Raw genomic sequence first — 23,178 nt, forward strand, 5'->3', positions numbered from 1 at the left:
AGTGTCCACAACGCAAACGGAGGAATCCAGCAAAAATCAACTTGATTTGAATAAAGGGAGAGAGCCCACTGGGCCAGACCCCTGTGGGATTTCTCTTGACTTTTTGGAGGACACGTGGCCCTCATCCTTTCCCTAGGTGCAGCCTTCCCAACCCATCTACTACATATATTCTCTTGACCATGTATGCCCCCCTCATCATGCATTACATGACCATTAAAATTAACCATTAGCCCACCCTGGGTGGAGAAGTTAATACTCATAAGTCTATTAGGTCTGTTCATTTTCCCACGAAGTTCAGAAGTTCACACTGTGCTTTGCTCTTCAGCAAACTTGCACAGCTTGATGTTGGTAAAGACCCCCACACCCATTCTTCCAGAACCTGGCAGATCCTTTCAGACTGAGTCATTTGTAAAGATTTTAAACCCATTTCTCCTGTCACATGTGGAGAGATGTTTATGCTTATGGTTGTGATTATTTTCTGCCTTTAATTTTACAGGATAGTGATAACAATCCGAATTTTTAAAAATACCAGAATATAGGCCATAATATTTGACTTTTTAAAACTTTAATCACATCCAAATATTGAGAATGAGGAAACAGGGTTGTCATACCTAGTAGGACAAAGAGGCTATGGAAACAAACACAGGCTAATCCAGTGGCATGCAGCTGCGATGGAAAGACATCCTGGTCACTCTGTTCAGCTTTACCTGGGTACAGATTGCTTTCTAATATACATGTGATTAATGATCTTATTTTAATCTGCTTTTCAGAGCATGGCATGGTTTACCTTGCTGGTTGAAGCCAGATGTGTAAATCAATTGCCTTAAAAGTCTGCTCTTTGTTCAGAAAAAAAAATTAATCTGTATGTTTTAAATCCCTCAGGTTGTTGAACCTGGAATAGAGAGCTTGTTTCCTATTCTGCTGTTGGACTTGCTGGTTAATTCTGGACACAGCACTTAACCAGCCTTAGTCCTACAAAGCTGAATATGGTACCATTCCACCTCACACTAATGCTCATGGATAAAGCATCTGCAATCTCTGAGTGAGAAATGTTTCATTTTGGGCTCAAATTATTTGTCAGAAAGAATGATGCTTCAGCTGTGCCTCCTCATGTACAGTGGTGGCAATATTTACCCTGCCCCTAGGAAAACTATGTTTTAATATGGCAGAGATGAAGTAAAAAAGGAGCAAACTTTCTTCACTAACTTTTCTGAGGTTAGATAGTCACTAGATCCTTAAATAGGTTTTATATAAATGCAACTCCTTTTTAATAATGTTTTGTAGCTTTTATCAGATGAGCCTTTTCCTGCCAGGAATTTAGGCTATCAGTTAAAGAAAACGCCGTATGACAAAGGGTTAGTTTGATAATTGCCATCAGAATTTACAGTGTAATAAAAGTTTCTCAAGAAATAGTGATAATGAAGTCTGGCAAATATAAATTATTAATTTGCTGTTTATAGCCCAGCATAGAGATTTCATATCAAAGGGATACAGGTTCTGTACCAGAAGTACCAGAACTTACATCCTGCATGGCATAGCCAATAAATTCACCACTGTTCTTACTACCAACTGTTGTTGCTGTTAGCTGCTGGATAGCCGTAAAAGATTTTTGTATTTTATTAAATTTCATGTACGGTGCAGGAGAGGAAATACAATGTGCTTTGAACAGACATCTCTTAAAACTTATTTTACTGATTTAGCTGAACAGAGGTATTACTTCTTGTTTTAAAGTTTTAAAAAAAAAGCAGTGTCTGGAAGAAAAGCCTTGGAGAGAACTAGCCACAATCTCCTAACAGGAGAAGGTGTTGTGATTTGCTGTGACTTTTGAGAGTGAGCAAGACATCGTGATAGAAGATAATAAAATCTTCTAATAAAATATTAGAAATATTATATTAATTTAATAAATTTAATTATAAATTAATTTAATATTAATATAACTTATATTTCATATAAATATAAATTATAATTTAACAAATATTTATCATATTAAAATAATCAAATGATGACTAAGCAGAGTGCTGAAGCTTATCAGAGAAAGTACTACCTCTCTCTTATACTGAGTTTGATAGACTTTTATGAACTTGCCAATTAAGTGCTCTGTGTTTATCCTAATGTGCAGACATACAAAGAGAGGCAGGAAATACTCAGAATTAAAAGGGAAAACGAGTTATTGCAACAGCTGTCCTATAGCTCTGCTCAGTATAGAAGAGGAAGGAGGGTCTAGTGATATCTTGCTTGCAGCAAAGCAAACAGTGTGTTCCTTAGTCCCACCTCCACACCCCACAGGGCCCTCTCTCCCAGTGTAGGTGTATGGAATTTGGACCTGCAAACTCTGGCTGGCTGGAGAAACTGAGGTCTGTTCAATCCTATGCTGATGAAGCAGGTTCCAACGTTGTATTGGCAGGGCAGGAGAAAGACATTCTACCTGAAAACTAGCATTAATCTTTTCAATAATCTTACTGAGTCATTTTATCTTTGTCTTTGATTTATTTCATTACTTTACCAAAACTAGAAGACTATAAATATTCACAGAAAGTGTTCCCTAACTAAACATTGATAATTTTCTGGATTTATCAAACTGTGGATGTAGTAAGATGAAAACAGTCTGGATGCTTCTGAATAGATCATGGTTTAAAGGGCAGCTAAGCCCTCAGCAGACACACCTTCAACATTGTGTGACTACCTCATTAGCATTAAGGGACTCTGACCTTCACCAGATCCTGAATATATCACTTTTCTGGTTATCAAAACCAACCATGCTCAGGTGCCAGAGGCAGTGTGGCCATAGGGACCAAAACAGGACAATTTTCCTGCTAAGAAAAGACAGCTTGCTTGTCAAACTGCCCCAGACCAAGAGCTGTGCAGGCCTGGATTTCTGTGAAGGACAAAAGGGTCTGGATTCTCCTCCCCATAAGCACCACCCATTCTGAGTCATCTGAGCTGGAAGTACTGGCATAATTGCAAAACATCTTCATACAGATGGTGTGATCCAATGTAGGTTACATGAGGATTCTTGAGTGAGATATTTGGCTGTAATTAAAATACTTTGAGGAGAGGTTTTTATTGTTCGGTATTTTTCAGAAACATTTCTTCAAAGGGCGGAGAAAACATTTTCCTTTTTTAGTGTCACAGGGGTACAGAGTATGAACTTTTATTTTTGTTGGCTCATTTCCAGATAAACAAAAGAACACATTGTAAAGGTCACTGTGTTTTAAATTCAACAAAAATTCCATTTCATGTAGTATCTCTAGCATATGTCCCATCTGCCATTCAAGACTTTTAAAACTCGACTTCAAAGTTATCTTACAGAGTTCAGGCACTGCAAATCATCATGAATTTTGACCACTGTAGATATGATGATGCTTTGTCACGAAAGTCCACATCCTTGCAGGGCATATATCTGTGCTGATTTCAGTAAAATTTAGAAGCCACGAATAGTTTTGTGGTAAAGAAAATCTGCCTTTATAGCTTTGCTTCTTATTTGAAACAGTTTAATTTCTAAGGCCTTAGGATGAAGCAGTGAAATGTGCAGATGAGAAGTACGGGACACTGGACTCATAGAAAACCCCTGGATGCTCTCTCTGGACCCTGTTCTCCATTGCCCTAAATATTTTGTAGTTGTTTAGGCATGTGCAGTGGATGCAAGGTATTAATAAATCTGAATTCTCCACTTATGTCACTGGTAACATTTTGAGTCCACTTTCCAGAGATATAAATGGCACTCAATGGAATTTCAGAGTTTCAGAAACCTGATTTCCAGATATTTTGAGTTCTTTTTATACCAGCTGAAGTGAATTAAACCATTTTCTGAAAATCGGGTTCCAGATATTAAAGTCTGGCAGGCAAAGCTGGGTTATCCAAAATTAGATGCCATTTCTGAAAAGATAATTGTAAGTGATGATCTCATAGGGAAGTCTGAGACAGAGTTAAGACTAGAATCTAAATCATCTGACGCCCAGTCCTGTGCATTAACCACAACAATGATTTTTTAATACTGTGAGCTTGAATACTGACTTGTTAAAAGAATAAAAGTAGTTTCCAAAACTTATTCACATCACATGCAAAATAGTGTTTTGGTGTAATTTGCTGAATTCTGGTAGCTGAAGTCAATTTGCATCTCAAATTTTCAAAGAAAGTGGTTTCAGATAAATTCATTCTTTAGTGTGATGAAGTTAAGCCCCATGCAGGTAAATACTACTTTTAATTAATTGATCAGTGGATTTTTTTTACTATTCATTTGTATATATAGTATATATAGTATATATACTATATATACTATATATATATACTGTATGTGTATATATACCTGTTTTCTGCGCTTCTAAAATCAGTTCTTACCAAATACTTCTACATGAGATTAACTGTGGTTGCTGTAATATACTGTATGTATTAGAAGATAGAAAGCAGTGAGGTTTTCCATTTTTCCTATGAAGGCAGGCTGAGTGAGCTGTGGTTGTTCAGTCTGGAGAAGACAAGGTCCTGGGGAGACTTTATTTTGGCTTTTCAATACTAGAAGGGGGCTTTATATGAAAAGTGACAGAAGACTTTTTCCCAAGGGCTACAGTGACACAACAAGGTAAATGGTTTTAAACAGAGATGGCAGGTTTAGATTGGATTTTAAAAAGACATATTTTATGACAAAGGTGATTAGACACTGGCACAGGCTGTCCAGAGATGCTGTGGATGCCCCATCTCTGTGCATATTAAGGGTTCGGCTAAATGAGAGAGACATTTCGGAATGAAGTGCAAGGTCCTTCATGAAGTAGTTTTTTCAGAAGGCATACAAATTATCAATATGTGTTATTGCTGGGAGTTTGGATTGCACCTTTCACTTTTTCATTCTTTCTTTGGTATTTAAAAATACTAAAATAATTGGTATTTTTAAAGCCCTTTTTTTTTTTTTTAACCAAGTCCAAGAACTTACTAAGATTGGGAAGGAAAATGAGGAAATACCTCAAATATGTGGATGCACCACTAGCTTAAAATAAGGAAAATGTCTCTTCTCTTGTCACACTCAATATCACAAACTTTCAACTAGAAACTTTGTAGAGATTATTTGCACCAAATTTCAAACTGAATAAGACAAACAAGAAGGAAAGGAAATACAGCTTTCTTAGGGGTTTTGTTTGGTTTGTTTTCTTTTGTATTTTGCAGGTGAACATTGTATGTACTTAAAACTTTTGTGTAAGAATTTTTATGCTTCTTGATTAGGGAGATATTGATGTCTCAGACTAGATAGTAGCAGAGGAATGTGAGTTTACTTGGATTCCAGCAGCCAGGCTCGTGACAAAAAAGTCTCAGATGCAAATAAAAGTCTGTGAGGTCGCCACCTAATTGATTAGAAGCCAAGAACTGTCAGACATCTGGAGTTTGCAAAGCATAAGACTGGCCTCTAATTTCTCAACTTTGGCAGTTTCAATGCCACTTGTGCCTTAAATTAGTATTAATACTTGGGGAAAAAATGCAGCCTTTTTATCTTTAATCTTTCTCTCTTTAATCAACAGTTTATAAATGCAGTAGCACATTTCAGATGTCAGTAATGTATTTTTATGTGGCAATTGATTAATGTGCATAATAAGATGAATAGGCCTGTCCGCTGAGATGCAGAACAGTGAAACACAGCATAGTGCTGCTTGAGAAGGAAATAATCTTTTAGGTCTCATAGCTTTGGCTATCCATGGAAGTCAATAGCTGCTCTAAGATGGATACGACATATTGCATGCTTTAGTTGCTCTAGTTCCTGTAACTTATGCAAATATTTGTTTCTGATTATTTTTGAGGAAACATCCTTTCTACGCAGAATTAGCTTTACAATCAAAGCCGGTGTTGGGAGGAACACCCGGATCAGGTTACTAATCAGCCCGTCAGCGAGTGTAGATTTAAGACAGGAGGTGGCAGCCTTGAGTAGCAGCTCATTGCTGTCTCTGCTTAGTTAAGCTCAGATCCAAATGGAGTCAGAGCTGGGCACAACTCAGCATCTCAGCCCTTTTTCTTAAACATCACAACGACAAGCAGCCTGGATAGTGAAGATGGAAACAACTAGTTCTGTCCTTGTTGACTGGTAATTAAAAATGTAGCTAATTAATTTAATACTTTTAATATGAAGCTGTATGAGTTTTCTGGGATTTTTTTTAACATTTGAATCAGTAGTTGTAGCAGGAAAGACTGCAGCACACTGCAGAGGCAGAATTTAATCTGTGTTGTTCTCATCTGGGTCTGTTTCTTCTAACTAGGGAAACCATGTTGCAGAGAGGAATACCTAATAAAATATGGAGTTGATTTATTAAAATAGAAGTTGTGCCTAATTCTGCTTTCCTTTTTGGTATCCTGGAATGTTGGGTGATTCTTCATCCCTTAACTGTGGTGTACAAGCAGGTCATGATGTACTCCTATCTCTCCCATGAACTACCACACAGTAATAGCAAGATAGCCTACTTTTATTAGCAATATCGCTGAAATTTTCTAATCCATAAATCAGCAGAAAACCTTGCAACTATACAGTCTCAGCAGAGAGAGGAACTTGATGACATCATTGTTTTTCCCCTGTGAAAATGCTTAGTTGGAAAAAGACAAAAAAAGATTAAATGAATCAGAGTAGCTTCATGCAACCTCCCACTTCTAATCTTTTTGAAGAATGTGAACAGTACCATTCACTGGTAAAAAATGTAACCAAGACAGTTCTGCAGTGTTGTTCATTTCTGCTGGGTATTGTAAATATTGTGTATATATTGACTGATTTTCCCCTACAATTCCAGATTTTAAAAATATGTATTTTGGGCCAAACTTCAAGTTACAGTTTTTTCCTTCGGGTGCATGTGAAAAGTCTTCATTGGAAAGTTTGCTAAGCAACAAATCTTTCAAATAGAACAGGTTGAAACTCTGCTCTGCCTGGAAAGTACACATGCATGTAAGTCTTGATCCATAACAGAACTAATTTTCTGAGTTTGTTTTTTGCTACAGTCTGTAGGCCAAAAATAGCATTTTCCTCTTTTTCTCCTGTGGCTTGAGTCCTGCAGTTAACCTGTGCACGCACAGATCTGTCTGCTGCATGCAGACAACTTAGTTTGCCTGCATGCATCTTGATTAGAGACCACGTTTTCTGTAACAGTCCTGTCCTGTTAGGCACAGTAGACATTGTCAGGGAACCTTCTGTTTAATCTTTTTGTTAAGCAAATATTTCCTTAAGTTTGCATAAGCAGTCGCCCGTCCATGGCTTCCACACAATCCTTTAATAACTGGCAGGGTGTGGTGATTACATTTCCTCAGAGGCTTCTCCTCCATCTGACTACCAAAAGTAATTTATTCCCCAGTTAACAATCATCACTTATTTGTTTTATTTCTTCACTTCCTTTGTCTGTCACAGGCAGGCAGATCAGGGATTTAATAGCTGTCTTTTTAGTGCAAAAAGTGGGTGGGGGATGATTCTTTGAGCCGAATTCCCTAAAGAAATAAGGCTTGTGTTATCATTCTCTGCCTACTCCAACACTCAATATTCAACACTAATAATGTGGAACCCCACTGGCCATTTCACTTCATGTAGAAGAGGAACAAGGGACTCCAGTCTTCTAGCTTCCTAGCAATTTTATAGAATTATGGAAGTGGATGGCTGTGGGGAGGAAAGAGAGCCTACTACTACCTTCTAGTATTAAGGTACTTGTTAATTTAGGAGATACATGCCAAGTTTTGAATATAAAAAAATTTGAGAATTATTTGGAGTCAAGATGAGCGCCTCCCTTTTTGTGTGTGTTTGGTTTTTTTAAAAGGCTACTAACTCTGAAAGAATGTGTAAAACTTGCTTGATACAGATGATCAGTACTGATCACTACTTTTAGGCTGAAGGCTGAGTCATAACAGTTGTTCTGTGCATTAATTTAATTTTCACTCCTTCACAGCATTTATGGGATTGAAAAATGTGCCAAAAAGCATTTTGTTCTATGAGGAAGTGCAATAAACTAGGGACCTATAATGTTTGTGTTGCTGGAGAAATATGGTTTTCTTTTTTTGAGTAAGTAGTTCTGGAGTCTTAAGGGCTCTCTTTCTGATTGTTGCTTTCTTGGAACAACAGTAGCTGCAGCCTTGGCTGGATTAGGACATGAACAGATGTTTTGTTCCAGATCCAGCTGTGCAGAGGAACAAAGTTTTCCATCCACAGCCTCGTGGGTGCTTCTAGATGCTACAAACTGGCCTGTCATGAAGAAGTTTTTATGGGTTCTCCCTAATTCATACTAAGCACAATTAGGTGTTTCATTTTAAGAGTTTAAAATCCTGCTCTGAGGTATGGCAGCTGGCTCTGCCTCACCTGAGTTAGCAGTACTGCCATGGACTCTTCTGTTAGCACCTTGAAGAGTGGTCAGGAACTTCTGAGGCGGTTAACCCCATCCAGTGGCGCTGCTAGATGTAGAAGAAACCACCTCTACATAGTCTGAAGCCCTTTTGATAATTCACAGGAATATGGCATCATGGGCAGGACTTCTGCCTGCTCAAAAGGTGAGTGAATATAATTTGGGGATTTAAATATCTGAGCTCAACAAACAGAAGGAAAAACACTGACTCATATGCTTTTACAAACCAGTTCCAGAGCAGAGTCACATTTTAAATTGAGCCACATGTGAAAATGGCTTATTATGCTGAGAAAAATTGTAGATATGTGGAAAATGTATTTAGTGGTTTGGGGCACAGAGACCTATTCTGAGAGCATAGCTTGCACGGTGAATGGCATGAAGAGATATTTAGGGAACCCTAGTCCTGTGTGTGGTAGAAAAGTCTAAGAGAAATGAACAAGAAGTCCATGAGTAACAGAATCATTGAAGCCTGATTTCCAGTGGAGTTGTGCTTTAAGCAAGTTCTCCCCCTGGCCTCTATGGTCTTTGTCTTAGATGGATTGTCTGATGTCTGATAAGAATGAGGCTTTTGCTACACTCTTCTCCATGGCTGAGGACACCATCTGGATATCTTCTTTTTCCCAGCTGGTTGCCTACTTTCACTAAACTTTGTGTCTTGAAACCTGTGATTCATTTTCAAATTTAGTTTAAAATCGGCACTGGATTCAAAAGTTACTCTAAGAGGAAGTGAAGACAGCAGAATAAGCACTCACACACAAAATATGATGACGAAGGCCTTTTTTTCCTTAGGGAATCAGAACAGTTGGAGAAGTCACTTCCTTCATATTTGGTGATTTCCTTGCACTGGCAAGGTCACCACCTCATTGGGACATAGAAAGGGCAAATGGAAGCAGTTTTCTAAACTTAAGCTTTGAAATCTTTATAAGATTTCATCTTGCAGCTCTGTTTTATAGAGAACTGAGGGACAGGTTAACAATATTGTACTCTTTTGGGGCTTTGTTGGCATTTATTTGGAACTTGGTTATTCATTAGGTGAAAATGTGCTAGAATTCCAGGAGCTGGTCTGCATCTATATGTAGATTGCATTTTTTTAACTGTTTCTTACATTGGTATTACTAATAAGATATAATTTTGCTTAACCTGCTAGTCATTCCAAAATGACATATATTTGTCTAGTAGGGATGAATGAGAAAACAAAATCCAGCAGCAGGTGCACAAAGCAATCTACCCAAACATGTAGGTCAAGTTTAATATGCACATTTTCTGTAGTTCTTATCAAGATCTTCATCTTTGATCTTCATCTCACTAGGTAAGAACTCCATTGTTTTGCTAATGCTTTGGTTGTCTTGAAAAATAATCATCCTTTGACTATTTGAGAACATGTAGCTGAAATATCTGGTAGTGGCAAGCTATGCTTTTGTCCCAGGGAAAAAACACAAAAGCTTAAATGGAAAATGGAAGAGGAACCTATCAGGAGAAGTGTTCAGAATAAACAGCTGTGCGCATGTCCTCTCTCTCTGAAAATTTCATTTAGCTCCAGGCATGGGCTTGAATAACTTACTTCATGTTTACTAGCACCAGCTAAAAATTTATTCTACACAGAGAATATACACCTTTTTATTCTACACAGGGGATGTATACCTTGTATCAGCCTTGGTGAGAAGGAAAGGTGGGTTTCATTTCAATTCTGTCATTGCCTGTAAAAAAGATACATCTTGACTGCAGAAAACAAAAGGGCTTTATCTAGGTGCTTAGCCAAGTGCAAACATTTTTCTACCAAATAGAAAATATCTGTTGACATAACTAGGATGGAAGAATCTGTATAGATAGGTGTGATAAAAAGCCTTCTTTGCCTCACTGAAATTCTCAGTAAAAATGTACCCTTCAGTAGGGCTAGTAACAGAATAATATTTCAATTAAACAGACTGGAACTTAGGGTTCCAGAAAGTAATTAAGCTTCTACAAGAACTATAAGTACAGTACACCCTAAGATGAGTTGTCTAACAGCACAGTTCCTAGCCAGGGATAAATACTTCTTAAATCTGAGGAAGTTAATTCTTATTCCCCATTTTTATTTTATTTCTTATTTATGTATTATATATATTATTTATTATATTATTTTATTTATTATATTACTCTATAGTATATAGAGATAGCAGACTTCTGCACTGAATTCCTGCCTTCTTGGCCTAACTTTTTCAATTTTATTAGGCAATCAGTTTGTAGGGCATGAGCCCTTCTTTCAACAGTCCCAGTTCATAATATTGAACAACACTGAGGCAGTGAGATCAGTATTCCCCTCTGTAGGGAATTCAGGGTGGTGTCAAACCTGCCAAATGACTTTCACAACACTCTGATACAGGTGGTGTGACCAGGGTGTTTGAGTGACTCCTGCCTGAGCAGTCCTGGCCTTGTAAACTAGCACATGTATCCTGACTGCTCAGATCCGTGTTTGCATAACCTTAGCCAACATCTGAATCAGTTCCAGGACCAAGAAAGGCAGTACTGGGGGGTTTTCCAGGCTCCTTAGGCCGTTTTCTTGCACACAGTGTTTGCCAGCAGGTTAGAACTGAGCCTTGTGTATCATTTATGAGTACTGGGTATGTTTTGGAAACAAGAGCTCTCTTCCAGTACAAGGCCTCTTTTAGATACCTTGAAGCTTAAGTGCCTTCTTTCTGTTAATACCAACAATTTATCTACTACCACCTGAATCTAAAAGAGTAGTGTGAGGTGATCTTTGTACTTATCAGAGTATGCAAATAAACTGGTTCTTTTGATTCTGTGGAGGGAAGGGGTTTGTGTGACTTTGGGTGCAGGCATGGGTATGTGTCCCTGGCTGCAGGAGGAACAAATGGTTGTGGATTTTGGAGACTGGGACACTTCTTATGAGAAGTATTACTATATGTTCATCCTATCCAGGATAGCCTTTCTTTGACACTGTATATTGGAAGTGTCTGTATCATGGAAAACAAGTTTTAACCACAAACATTGTGTGGAGTGACGCTGATGCCTGAGAGCAGAGACCATACCCAAAGCAGCTGTGATCTTCCTCTTAACATGCTCAGTGTAAGTCACAGCACCTCAGGTCACATTTTCCAATTCTATTTTCAGTGTTCCTTGGGTAGTATTTTGAATATTATCAGCTTAAAAATTAACTGCTGCCCAAGAATATTTCGCTGATTTCACTGGTGGATATCTAAGAAAATCTGAAGGCTACAGGGCAGTCTTTCATTTAATTTCTTTTTTCTTTCCTCTTTGCCCTATTTTTTTCACCCTTGAAGCTGGCGCAGACTCAAGTATAGAGATTTTTACTCTCTGATCTCATGCCCTGAATTGTGACCTCATCACTCCCAACCAATTTTTGGTAGTCATTTAGCAGTACTTCTGCTAAATGGGGATTTGTATGTTAACTGTGAGGATAGTCGAGTTAACAAAAAGCAAGTAGTTTAACTTCTAGAACCCAGGCTAAAACTTTAGTGCCAAAGCATGGAAACTCCATGTTTTTCCTAATGAAGATGAATAGACTGAATTATTGAGAATAAAGATGGAGTCTCACAATGGTATTGTAAGCAGGTTTGCTTTTCTTATTACACAGATCACTTTTCTTATTGAAGAGAGCAGAAGTAATTGAGAAAGTAAAATGAACCACCCTATAAAGGCCAGCCGGCTTCTCTCACCAAATGGTCAGTAGGCAATGAACAGGCAATTCAGAAAATAATTTGTTCTTTCCATCTTTGATACCCATTTCAGGAGAGAGGAACTCGTCCCTCAGAAGAAGGAAGGGATGCAGTCTTGTATGTGCAGCTATCATTGCTTAGCTTTCAAATTAACACTAACAACCTTATCCAACCTGTTTTTGTGACTGGAACCTAATGAAAATACATTCAATATTTGCAAATGCAAAGCTCTGCAGCAAAATTAAGTCTTTCTACTATATTGCATCCTGTTCCACAGAGCAGCAGAGGAGATTTTTAATTTACCCAGTAAGAACAAAGTGCTGATTTGGCTCTGTGCTTCTTGGAAACCATCTTTGCTCTGCTATTTCCTGTTATTTTCTCCAGTTCTATATTTCAGAAGAGAATAGGGACCCACTCAAAATCTCTTTGTGTTTGTGGTAGTGTGAGGTGATTTCTTGGACAGATGTGGAGGGAAGCTGTTTGCAGGTGAAAAGGGAATGAAGGGCAAAAGCACAGCAGAAAGTTTTCTTTGTCTAGTTGTGAGGCTTTGATGCCCAGCTGCCAGCACGGCACAGCGAGCAGCCGCCCGCAGTGCTGACCTTGCTTGACACGTTCAGCAGACGCTGCTACATCTCGTTTCCTCAGACTTTCAGCATTTTTCATGACTGTTCCTCCTTTCATGCCGAGACACGAGCCAGGAGCCAGCTCATGCTCACTCTGGAAGCTCCTGTGACACCTCACCTATGTAGGTGGCCTTATTTCAAACCTTTTTGGATGCCAAGTTGAAGAAAGTGCTTCCAGAATCTGCGGATGACCTGGCAGGAACTGAATGATTGTCCATAAAAACCATTTGCACTTTCTGTTTTGTGCCCTTGACAGATCAATGGTTGGGAAATTTGTTCACAAACCATCTGCACCTGCTAGCCTTGCCATGCCAGGAGTAGATTATTTCTTTCCCAAACATGACTGGCTTCTGGTATCAGTGGGAAATTGGAAGCTCTTATATCAAAACAGTAGATTCCAGTTTCCTCTTTTCGATTTTCACTGAGATAGGGAGTTGTTATTGTTATGGTCTCAGTCCTCGATCCAAGTTCTCTTCCCAACATAACTGCTTTTTCAGTCATTCAAAACCAGTTTGTCAATAGTACACAGCATCATATCTTCTACTCTGTGTGAGAGTGCCATGAGATCATTTTCCCCCAATATCAAGGATTCATTCTAAACAGAACTGCACAACCTACAGTGAAAATATATCCTTCTTCTTTTGTCTCTTGATCTTCCTTCCTCATTTCTGTGAAAGAATAAGAGAGCGCAGAATAAAGTGTCTATCTGGTGCTGGTGGTAGGGCTTAAGAAACAACATTATGGAATTGAAGTGTACTTTCCTATTTCTTCGTCATATCAAAGTGTTGATGTCAAGTGTCACTCACAGTGCTTTCCGTTTTTTTCTGAAATGGCAGAAAGCTGTTGCAATAACTCCTTTGTAAGGGGTGTTTAAATCAGCAGATACAGAATCAGTGGTGCTGGGCAGGATGCAGGAAGTTGCCTCATCTCCAGCCTCAAGTATCACCTTTGCAGAGAGCTGCAAAAGAGTTGTGTAGCTTACAGTAAGACAGTGAATTTTGTTTCCCCTCTCAACAGCATAAAGCAGCTATTTTGGCTTCACAAGTGATTCAAAGGTTTGCTCTTCCTTGAAGTTAGGGTAAATGTTTTGTGCATCCAATGTGTGCCATGTGTCTTTTTCCTCCTGTCAGTTACTGGAGACAGAGATAGAACTGTGGTTTTGTCTGTGCTTTCATGTAGCATTATTAATGAAACAGGTAATCCTATTTGTCTGAAAATCAAGGCAAAGATCTCTTGTGTTCTGTCCATCTGTTCCAGACACCAACAGCATGCTCATCACCATGGTATTGGAACAGCCTGGTACACAAATAGCAATCAGCAGTTATTAACATAATATTGTTACTTGGTCCATAAAGCTAATATTGGCAGAGACACAAGACATCACTCACTGTGAGACAGTTTCTTGGGTGATGTAATTTGTTCTGCCAGAATATGATAATATTCTGTATAAAAGTCAGTAAAAGGATGCTTGGGGTGTTTTTTTGCTTTTTTTTTTTTTTTTGTTTCATGCAAGTAGCAAAAGTTGCCAGTATAATATAAATATATCAAAATTCTGTCTTTGCATCCAGTAATTTACAATCCACTTTTATCTAGTTCTAGATCAGCATTCTTTAGAAAACAAAAGGGCTTTTTTTTTTTTTTTTAATGTATTAGATCAAATCAAACCACTTAAAGTTTCCCTTTCCTTTCTTTTTTCTCCAGCTGCTGATATAGACTGATACAGGAGTGGCTTTTTGCATGCAGAACACCATTTATCTCAAACTTGACCTAGACAAGTTCAGGTCTATTCAGCAGGTGAGCTGTAGTGCTGAAGGAGTGGGACATGATTGCAGCCCACCAGGAAACTCCAAGTGTCCCAAAACATCCAGAACACCCACAAAATTTGGATGTTCCTTATTTGTCCTTATTCCCTTTCATACATCTCATTTATACATGTTCAAAAGCCCAACTTCAAATGCCTCCCTTTTGTTTGGTCACTTTTCCCTTTGATCTAATGTAAGGATTTTTTTCAGAGTTGAACAGACACATATTTTAAATCCCTGGTATTTAAATTTCTGGTTGAAATGAGTATATGACTCTGAAGTGGCATATTTGTGGCAATCCAGTTAAATTAAAAACCCATTCATACATCCTTTTTCTTCCCTTCTGAATCAGAACATACTCCTGGAAGACCTATTTTGTAAGCTTGTCTACAGAGACTTCTGTATCACAGCAAGATGGAGCCTTTTCATCCTGCAGCTTCACAGTTGCTGTGTTACAACATGAAACAAAAGTGAAACCAAGGCATTACAGTTCCTGGGTTTTATACACAACTACTTTTGCTCGCTCTAGAAGGCAAATTGCTGCAAATTTAACTTTTCTGTGAGCATTATAATGCCCATACAAGTGCTGCTCTAATGAGAGGGAACATCTTTATCTGAGCTGGTTGTGATGATGTCAGTAGGGATGAGCAGATTGCTCTTACATGAGAATATGAAACTTAAAGTGGTCATGATGTTGGTTCAGTCTCCATTTTTATATCAATAGCTTCTTTTTTTTTTTTTAAAGTTAACTACAATATCTAACTACTATTAATAATTAACTATTAACTATCACAATAAACTAATTAAAAATGTAAATGGATTCTTAAGGATGTTGTTGCCAAATGGAGACATCCATTTGTTTGGAAAGGCCAACAGGATCTTGTTATAAAAAAAAAGAGGATCATTTCCTGCAGGTCAGCTCTGTCTTGAACACTTTTTGTGCTTAAAGTTAATAAAATTAATAAAAACTAGCTTTATTCGTAGGTAAGGGAAAGAGTCTAAAGTACTGATACATGTCTAGATGCAATGAAGGGCGGAGGGCAGCATTTTTATCCTGTCATTCCCTGTTATCATTCTCAGTTACTAAGTAAGTGGTGGGTAGTAACAACTTTGCCTCAAACATTTAATAGACATTACTTACTAGAAGAAGTGCATGTGCCCCATGTTATTTCTTTGAGGGTCTGTTTCTGACTGGATGCATGCCAGATTGTCCTTTGGGATATAGCCCAGTGAGCAGGAGAAATGGGTTTGAACTTGGCAAAATGGCAATAAGCATAAAGGTACAGTTGGAACTTTCTTGGAATACTTTCTTCTATCTTATTATCCTAGGCCAGTATCTCAGTTCTCTGCAGACAAATGCTTCAGAGCAATGTTATGGAGAGGAATGAGTAATTTCTGACTCAGTTTAGTGAGTTTATCAGGACCAAAAGGGCTGCAGCTGGACTAAATGCCATGTCCTCAGCTTCTTTCATGTAGCTCTTTTTGTCATTCACAGTGACTGCCCACCAAAAGAAAATGAAGATGCATTGCTTCAGCTTTTATAAGAAAGATCTGTGGCAGGTTGTGTTGTAACCCTGAATACAAAGTATTTCCAGGGGCTGTTAGCTCTCTGCTCCTGTGCCTGCAATGAACATTGCAACAGTACATGTTGCCACTGCACAGTCTCCCCTTGTCCTCTTCATTTGAGATAGGCTGCATCCTCCTCAGTAATCTTTGAGATTTATGACTTACAGCATAAAATGTAACCACTAAAATAGGGCAGATGGTTTTTCTGCACAATTCTGAATGACTAGTCAAAGCAGGATTTGGAGGAGAATGTGTCATGGTTTTGTAGAACTGAGTGCCTTTCAAAATAGCTGCTCAGAGCGGGGTGCTCATTCAATTCACCACGTGTTACACTGGGCACACTTTAGAAAAGATCAGACACTGCTTTGAATTAACGAGGAGGGCTGGGATCTCTGATATTGTTAATTATGTGTTGGTGGAAAGCACAGTAGCCCATTGTTCTTTCTGAACTAGAGTATTAGAACAAAAAAAAGCAGCAGAAAGTCATCACTGCAGAAGTTGTCACCCTTGTTCTCTTGTGTGTTCTATCTCTTCTGTGGGGAGGTCTCATGGATACCAAAGAGGAAAGCAAATGTAGTTGTCCTGATTATTTATTTTTCCCTCGAAATCCCATCACACAAAACAATCTTTTGTGGTTTTCTGCCCCACACGATGTTTTGATGCTCTTGATTTAGGTATGATGTCGCTATGTCTTTTGAACCACACATTTTAGCAGATTTTGCATTTGGACATAAAAGCCCAAACATGGAATATTACACTGGGTAATATTGTGTTAGAAAACAGGCAAATTTAAGCACTTTATCCCATGTACTCAAACTGTCACCCTTTTTTGCAGGGTACAAAAGGAATCTCATTAGTTAATGAATACAGGCAATGCATGCAGCATGTAGGGAGCATTTAACTGCGAATTCCTTTTTTTTTTTTCTTTGAAAATCTTTATTTCTTAAGGTAAAAGGAACTAATAATTTCTGTACCTTATCTCAAATAATATTATTCGTAATTATTTTTCACAATAGCAAATGAAATGTAAATAGGTAATGGTGAATTTATAGCTCCTGAAATTATATCTGTTCTCTCTCCCTTTGCTTGCTTTCAGGACAAAACTGGAGAGCTGCTTCATCAGTGCCAATCCATACTGTGATTGGTCTCATGGAAGGGATCATATTGATGAATTAGTGTTGTTACCCTCCCAGGCATGGAAGAATACCTCGCACAAAAAAAATCCATAGGTGACTTATAGGTTTGGTAAGCAGCCTGTGAGATTTGGGAGAAACATTCTGGTATACCTGGAAATCAACTTTGATCTAAATTACCTGCCATTGTGGATATTTTAGTCTTAATTCATGCATTTCCACCACATTTCAGAACATGTCCTTTATCTGAACAGCTTTGCTGTCTTGTTTGTTTGTTTTTTATGTTTGTCAGTTATTACACAGTGCTATTTAGAATCAATTTAGCACCCTTCCATGTGCTGAGTGGTTGTGGTGAGTGATGATTGCAGGATTAGCCTGCTAGTAATTAAACATTGCTGCCTCTTACATTGAAAATGAAACATCTCTATGGAATTTCAGAGTTTCTTGCTTTATTTAGGTTGGGTGTGCCTAAATAGAATGGGAAGGTTAACCAAGTCAGTGCAGGCACAGTGCAATCATCAAAAAAATAAATTTTAAAAAAGCAAAAAGAAGAAGGGGAAGGAGCAGACAGAGAAGAAGAAGAGAAAAAGAAATTGAGAGAAGGAAAACAAATTCAACCAATCATTAAAACTTTGAATTGCATGGGAAATTATCCACACTTTGCTGAATTTTGGGTGTAATTTCCTAATTTTGGCTTTGTGCAATCCAGATAAAGGTTTCCTGTCTGGACTCATTTTTACTAACAGATGGGTCTTCAAAATTTGCAAGTGTTAAGTGGTGTAAAAGAGGACATGCTGCCTGCTTGTTGAAGCCTAGAGGGGTACCTGTCTCAGTAAAGCGGAGGCTGGGTTCCTCACCATTTGTGGACCCACTGAATGCTTGATTTTCATATTGGCTTTACCATTATGAAGAGCTTTACCTCTTGAGTTTATTGATTAATGTTTTAAGCAGAATTAAGCCCTTTCTTATTTTTTTATTTTATTATTTTTTTCAGAATCTGCTACCTAAAATCACATTATTTCACCATTCAAAGACAGTTCTTTGCTTCTTCAAAGACTTATTAGACTGATCTGTCCCACGCTCCTCACAGGACCATAGCAGTGTAACTTCATATCATACAAATGATAAGCTTCTGTTTGAAATAATAGGGATGATGCCTAATCCTGAACAGACATGAGAAGGATTTTAAACAAAGGTTGTCACTGAGAGGCCTGTAAGCTACCCTCACTTAGTTCTGTCTGGCCTGTGTTAGGGTGAAGATGAAGGCCTTTGAGTGTCTTAATTAAAGCAAAATGAGCTTTTTACCTTGAGTTCTTGTTACATTTAAGGATTCATGCTGAATAACAATAATAAAAGATGAATCCTATCTGGTTTTCTGTTGACTGATAGCTTAATTTAGTGTATGACAGCTCAAAGTTTAGTCTGCCAGCCAACAAAAGTATGCAGTTATCAACATTACTGATAGGATAAACCAATTACGTAAGCTTATTTTCAAATCTCCCCAAATCCCATAATACTTAACAAAGTAAAACCCTTGAGCTAAAATGTACCTGTTTACAGAAAGGTACAACATCAAATAGAGGTTTCATTCAGAATTTTGGGTAGACTAAGTGGCCTTGTTGGCTGCTTTTTTATTTTTCCACCTGTTGCCATTTTTAGCATGAAATATATCAAACTGAAAAGAAAGTATGGGCAAGAAGAACACAGTTGTAAGAGAGAATTTTGAGAGTTTTCAGAAAGACTTCTTTGCCTGCAAGGCTGCAGAGGCCCAAGCGCTGAACAGTGTGTTCTGTGTCTTGAGTGTCTAGTAGTTAGTGCTGCATCTTTGAGCTGTAACAGTATTTCCCGAACCCTGTGTCTAACCATTGCCTTGGCAGGACTCCAGATTAATCCTGTGGGGAGACGAAAGTGCCTGTGGAGCTTGGCAAAAGTTGCTTGTCCTTTCCTCCTGAAGATATGCATTTGTTCCTAGGTAGTGTGGGAGGTGGCTCCTCCCTCCTGCATTTGTAGCCACCATGGAAACAGATAATTCCAGAAGATGATCTAATAAGGCAATTGCAGACCCAAATGTCATTACAGAGGTCTGAGACTCTCTCTCCTGACACTAAATTGTATGTGCATCTCCTGACAGCTAAATTGTACGTGCACGTGGCAAGCAGTACCACAAGCCTGCTCATAAATGCCCCGAACCAAGTTAGATGGAGACTCCAAGGGATGAATAGGGTGAGAACAAAATGCCAAGGGCCAAGAAAGACAAAAAAGCACAAACAGATTCAAAGTTTAGATCATGAAAAGTGTGAAATTATATTGTCAATGTGAGGCCATCAGACAAGGGAGGCATTCTGTTGTTGAATCACACGTTGCAGGCCCCTGTAAGCGTGCAATACAGAAAGTACTGAAGATGCTGTGCAAGGCAGGTGCGTAAAAAGGATGAGCAAACAGAGGAGGATTGTGAGCAAAGAAAACTTGAGAAGAAAGTTTTTGAAAGAGGAAGAGGTCAGAAGAGAGCCTGGTGGCACAAAAACTGATAGGGAAAGGAGTATGAGAATAGAATGAAGGCTGAAGGAAAGCACAGCCACTGATTTAATTTGCTGTTTTCATCAGAAATCTATCCTTTTGCCAGTTCTGGATGCCGTGCACATGCATAAGAACATACAAGCTTTTCAGCTTACCAGGGTGAAACTGCCTTCCAGAACTCTGTCGTCAAAGGCACCTACAAGACCAAATAAAACAACCTTCAGTATTAAATCAATGTCAGTGTTCAGTAACATCCGGTGCCAGGCAGGGAGATGCCAGCCCAGCTGGGTGAGTACATGCCAGAGTATTTGGATGGTAATTGGCTGATGAATTGAACTCTTAAACAGATACCTAGGCAAAGAGCAGAGCGGCCAAATTCCAGGGAGCACTACCCTGCTATCTCCACTGTGTTGCAAAATCTGTGAGTCAGAGGGAGAAGAAAGCCCTGGGCAGTACCTGCAGGGAGTACTCTGACCCTCACTTCAGCAAACTTGTGTTTCTGGGCCCTTTTCAAGTGTGCTTCCAGGCAGGACTCTGCCCCGATGTCTGTGAGGAGGTGAACCAAGGTCTGCAGCAGGAACAAAAGGTTCATCTGCTGGAAGGAGATAAGTGCTGTGAGCAGGACATCAGGAGACAGAACCTTCAAAGCCCAACCTCCTGTTGCAGAGTTGTGGTCCAGAGCCTGAGCTGCCATTATAAAAACAAGCAGGCCAGATCCTCAGCTGGCACAGAGCTGCAGAAACTTGGCATATTAGCTCAAGCTGCATCTTCTTTATTGCTTGGGGCACTGAAGATCATGATTGAAAAGATGCCCAGGATGTAAGAGATGAAGTAAAGTGTACTGAATTTACCAGCAGCCTTAAGTAAAAGCCTAAGTTGCTTAATTTATCCTTGGAATCATTTTAGCAGTGAGCTTTTTTTACCTATCTTGTGGGTGCTGTCATAAATGGCCTGTGGGAACAGTGGAATTGTCATATCTGGACGTTTTCAAGAATATCACTATTGAGATTCAAATAGATGCAGCTGAAGCAGAGGAACTGAGGAGATCATCTCTTGGAGTCTCTTCTAACCTTATTTTTTGCATGATTTTAGCAAATCTGTTCAGTTGCTGTCCTAAGCTGGTGATATTATCCTGCTTCCAGAGGCTTGTGTCCCAGAAACTCCAGCTCCCAAACCCGTCTACTTCCTCCATGGCTACTCATACAATACAACATGTGGTATTGTCAGTTTTGCAAAATATTGTGAAATCAAGATCTGAACTGTGGCAACGGTGTGAAGTAAAACAAAAAAGATATCAAAGTTAATAGGTAACCTGCTTATTACAGTGTTTCATGTCCTGCTCAACATAATTTTCTACTTCAAATTTGGCTGACAGTTGCCCTAAAAACACAAGTGTGCTCACAGCAATACTGAAGCAAACTGGGCTTGAAGAAAGGAACCAGAACAAGGTGCTAGATCTCCTTCTAGGAGTTTCCCCAAAGATATTTAGCTCACCAGGGTTGGACATCTGCTCCCTGAGCATCCTGCTATCGCTTCACATCCAAGTGCTCTTGACACTCCATCCTGCCAGTACCTCTTGTCTCCTGCCTTTGATTGGGACCAGTGTGAAACCTCGGGCTCCATTCCCCTCACTGTAGGAGGTGAAAGCACAGGCCAGATGTGCAGCTAAAGTGAGAGGTAGAGCTGGACATCAGCCGGTTCCTGCTGGTTCACAGACCAGTAAATTCCCTTAAGTGATGTGTGATAGTGCACCAGCTCTGTTAAACAGTTCCAGAGTACCATTGCCTCGCCATGATTATTTTTCAGACATCTTACTACGTCTGAGTATGGATACATTTGTAGTTTCCCTGCCAAGGGTACCATAGGTCCATCAGAAACTTACTTCTCCCTTGCCCTTTACTTCCTAAATCAAGAATTAATAGGAAGAATTTGTTGGCACTATTTTGGGTGTGCTGCCAACACATCTGAAACAGCCTGGTCATATTGTATAAAAAACACTGGTAGCTGACAAGTCCTGCAGAGAAATGGTGCACATGGGAGGGCTGTGAGTGAGGCGAGAGAGACGCTCTGCTATTGATAAGCTAAAATCAGTGTTTGTTCCCCAGCACTCCCAGGATCCAAGCAGCCAGTTGCAATGTTGTGTGTTCCTGGTGCCTGACCTTCTCCCGAGGCTGCTGTGCCTTTATCAGCCTGCGAGCTTCCCATTCCATGGACCAGACACTGAGAAGGGGGAAGGGAAAGGAAGGGCAGGGAAATGCAGGAGGGCAAATAAATTTATTACTTTTTATAAATGTATTACTTTTTTTCTTGATTTTATTCACAGTCCAGGGAGAAAGACCTAGCAGGGGGCAAATGATTTCTGAGCACTGCTGTGCTAACGTGACAGCTGTATGGGGAGGCAGTTCTGGGTCAGAAGCTCAATTCCTCCTACCTTTGGTTCAAGAACTGTTATGCAGGGGAAGGAAAAACATTTCCAGGATAAAATTGTGGTAGAGTGCCAGATAGCACACTTGAAACCTTCCTTTGCCCTGTGACTGTGTGGTATGATTATATAGCTTAAAAATATGGATGATTTCCTAAAAAATAAGGGCAGAAAAGAAAGGCAGAATGGCTCCTGTGCAGGTTGCTGCTCTCTGCAGGTGATCCCATCCCAGTCCCACAGACAGCCCCACGGCAGGGGAGGAAAGGGGGCTCTGTACTGCGATGCAAAACCTGCGCTCATGCAGCTGTAACATTTCTTCTCCCTCATCTGTGATGTTTTTCCTCCTTCCTTTCCCCTCTTACACCTGACTGCTGCCACTGAAGCTTGCTTTCTCTCTCCCTCATCCTCTGTCCACTTGTCCCCTCATTCCTCAGAGCTCCTCTGGCATGGGCCTTTTGTGGCCTGCGGAGGAGAGAGATGGGAGCAGGGGAGGGCAGATCACCTGAGTGGAACCAGGAACCAGCAGAGTTCAAAAACACGAGTTACTGGGTCAGTAACTGCCCCAGGGTGGACAGGACTGAGGAAGTTGGTTACAGGTGGAGCCAGTCTGTGCTCATGGCTTTTCCTTGGCTGTTCTGGTAGAGCACTACAGCCCAAGCCGAAGGAAATTCTGCAGCTGATTTTCCTAACAGGATAAAATAAACCTCTCTTTTCATAGGCAGAATTCAGCCCTGAAGGTATATGAATAACGTCCCCCTAACTGGCAGCTGATACTGCTCCCTGCATTACACTCCTGTTAGCAGGAAACAAGTGAGGCCCCTCTGACCACTCAGTGGTTCAAAGTGTTCAAGACAAACCACAAATAACCCCTGAAGGCAGGAGGAGGGACAGGACAGAATGTGAAGAGGGTTATAAATCATTGCTGCGATCCCAGATAGGAACCAGACAGGGGTCCTGAGCCTGCTCATCCAGTCAGACGGGTACATGTGCAGACATTCGGCTGCAGATGGTGACACCACAGCAGCAGGTGACCTCAGCCCACCACATGGGAAGCAGAAAGCCCCTCCTGCACCTCTTGCAGCGCTGGAGGAGACCC

General features: G+C 39.7%; 1 long non-coding RNA gene across 2 annotated transcripts; it reads left to right on the forward strand.

The window, feature by feature from the left end:
- Nucleotides 1–5,927: 5,927 nt before the first annotated feature.
- Nucleotides 5,928–21,955, forward strand: LOC148184571 (uncharacterized). 2 transcript variants are annotated; one of them, XR_015772289.1, is made up of 6 exons: nucleotides 5,928–6,061; nucleotides 6,756–6,907; nucleotides 8,336–8,487; nucleotides 14,344–14,436; nucleotides 17,107–17,255; nucleotides 19,021–21,955. It is a non-coding gene; the product is annotated as an uncharacterized LOC148184571 (long non-coding RNA). The 2 variants fall into 2 exon arrangements; XR_015772288.1 differs by lacking the exons at nucleotides 6,756–6,907; nucleotides 8,336–8,487; nucleotides 14,344–14,436.
- Nucleotides 21,956–23,178: the final 1,223 nt, after the last annotated feature.

This window comes from Pseudopodoces humilis, chromosome 3, assembly GCF_049639895.1.
Source record: "Pseudopodoces humilis isolate 2021_Gansu_Grassland_sample_001 chromosome 3, ASM4963989v1, whole genome shotgun sequence".
Taxonomy (NCBI): Eukaryota; Metazoa; Chordata; class Aves; order Passeriformes; family Paridae; genus Pseudopodoces; species Pseudopodoces humilis.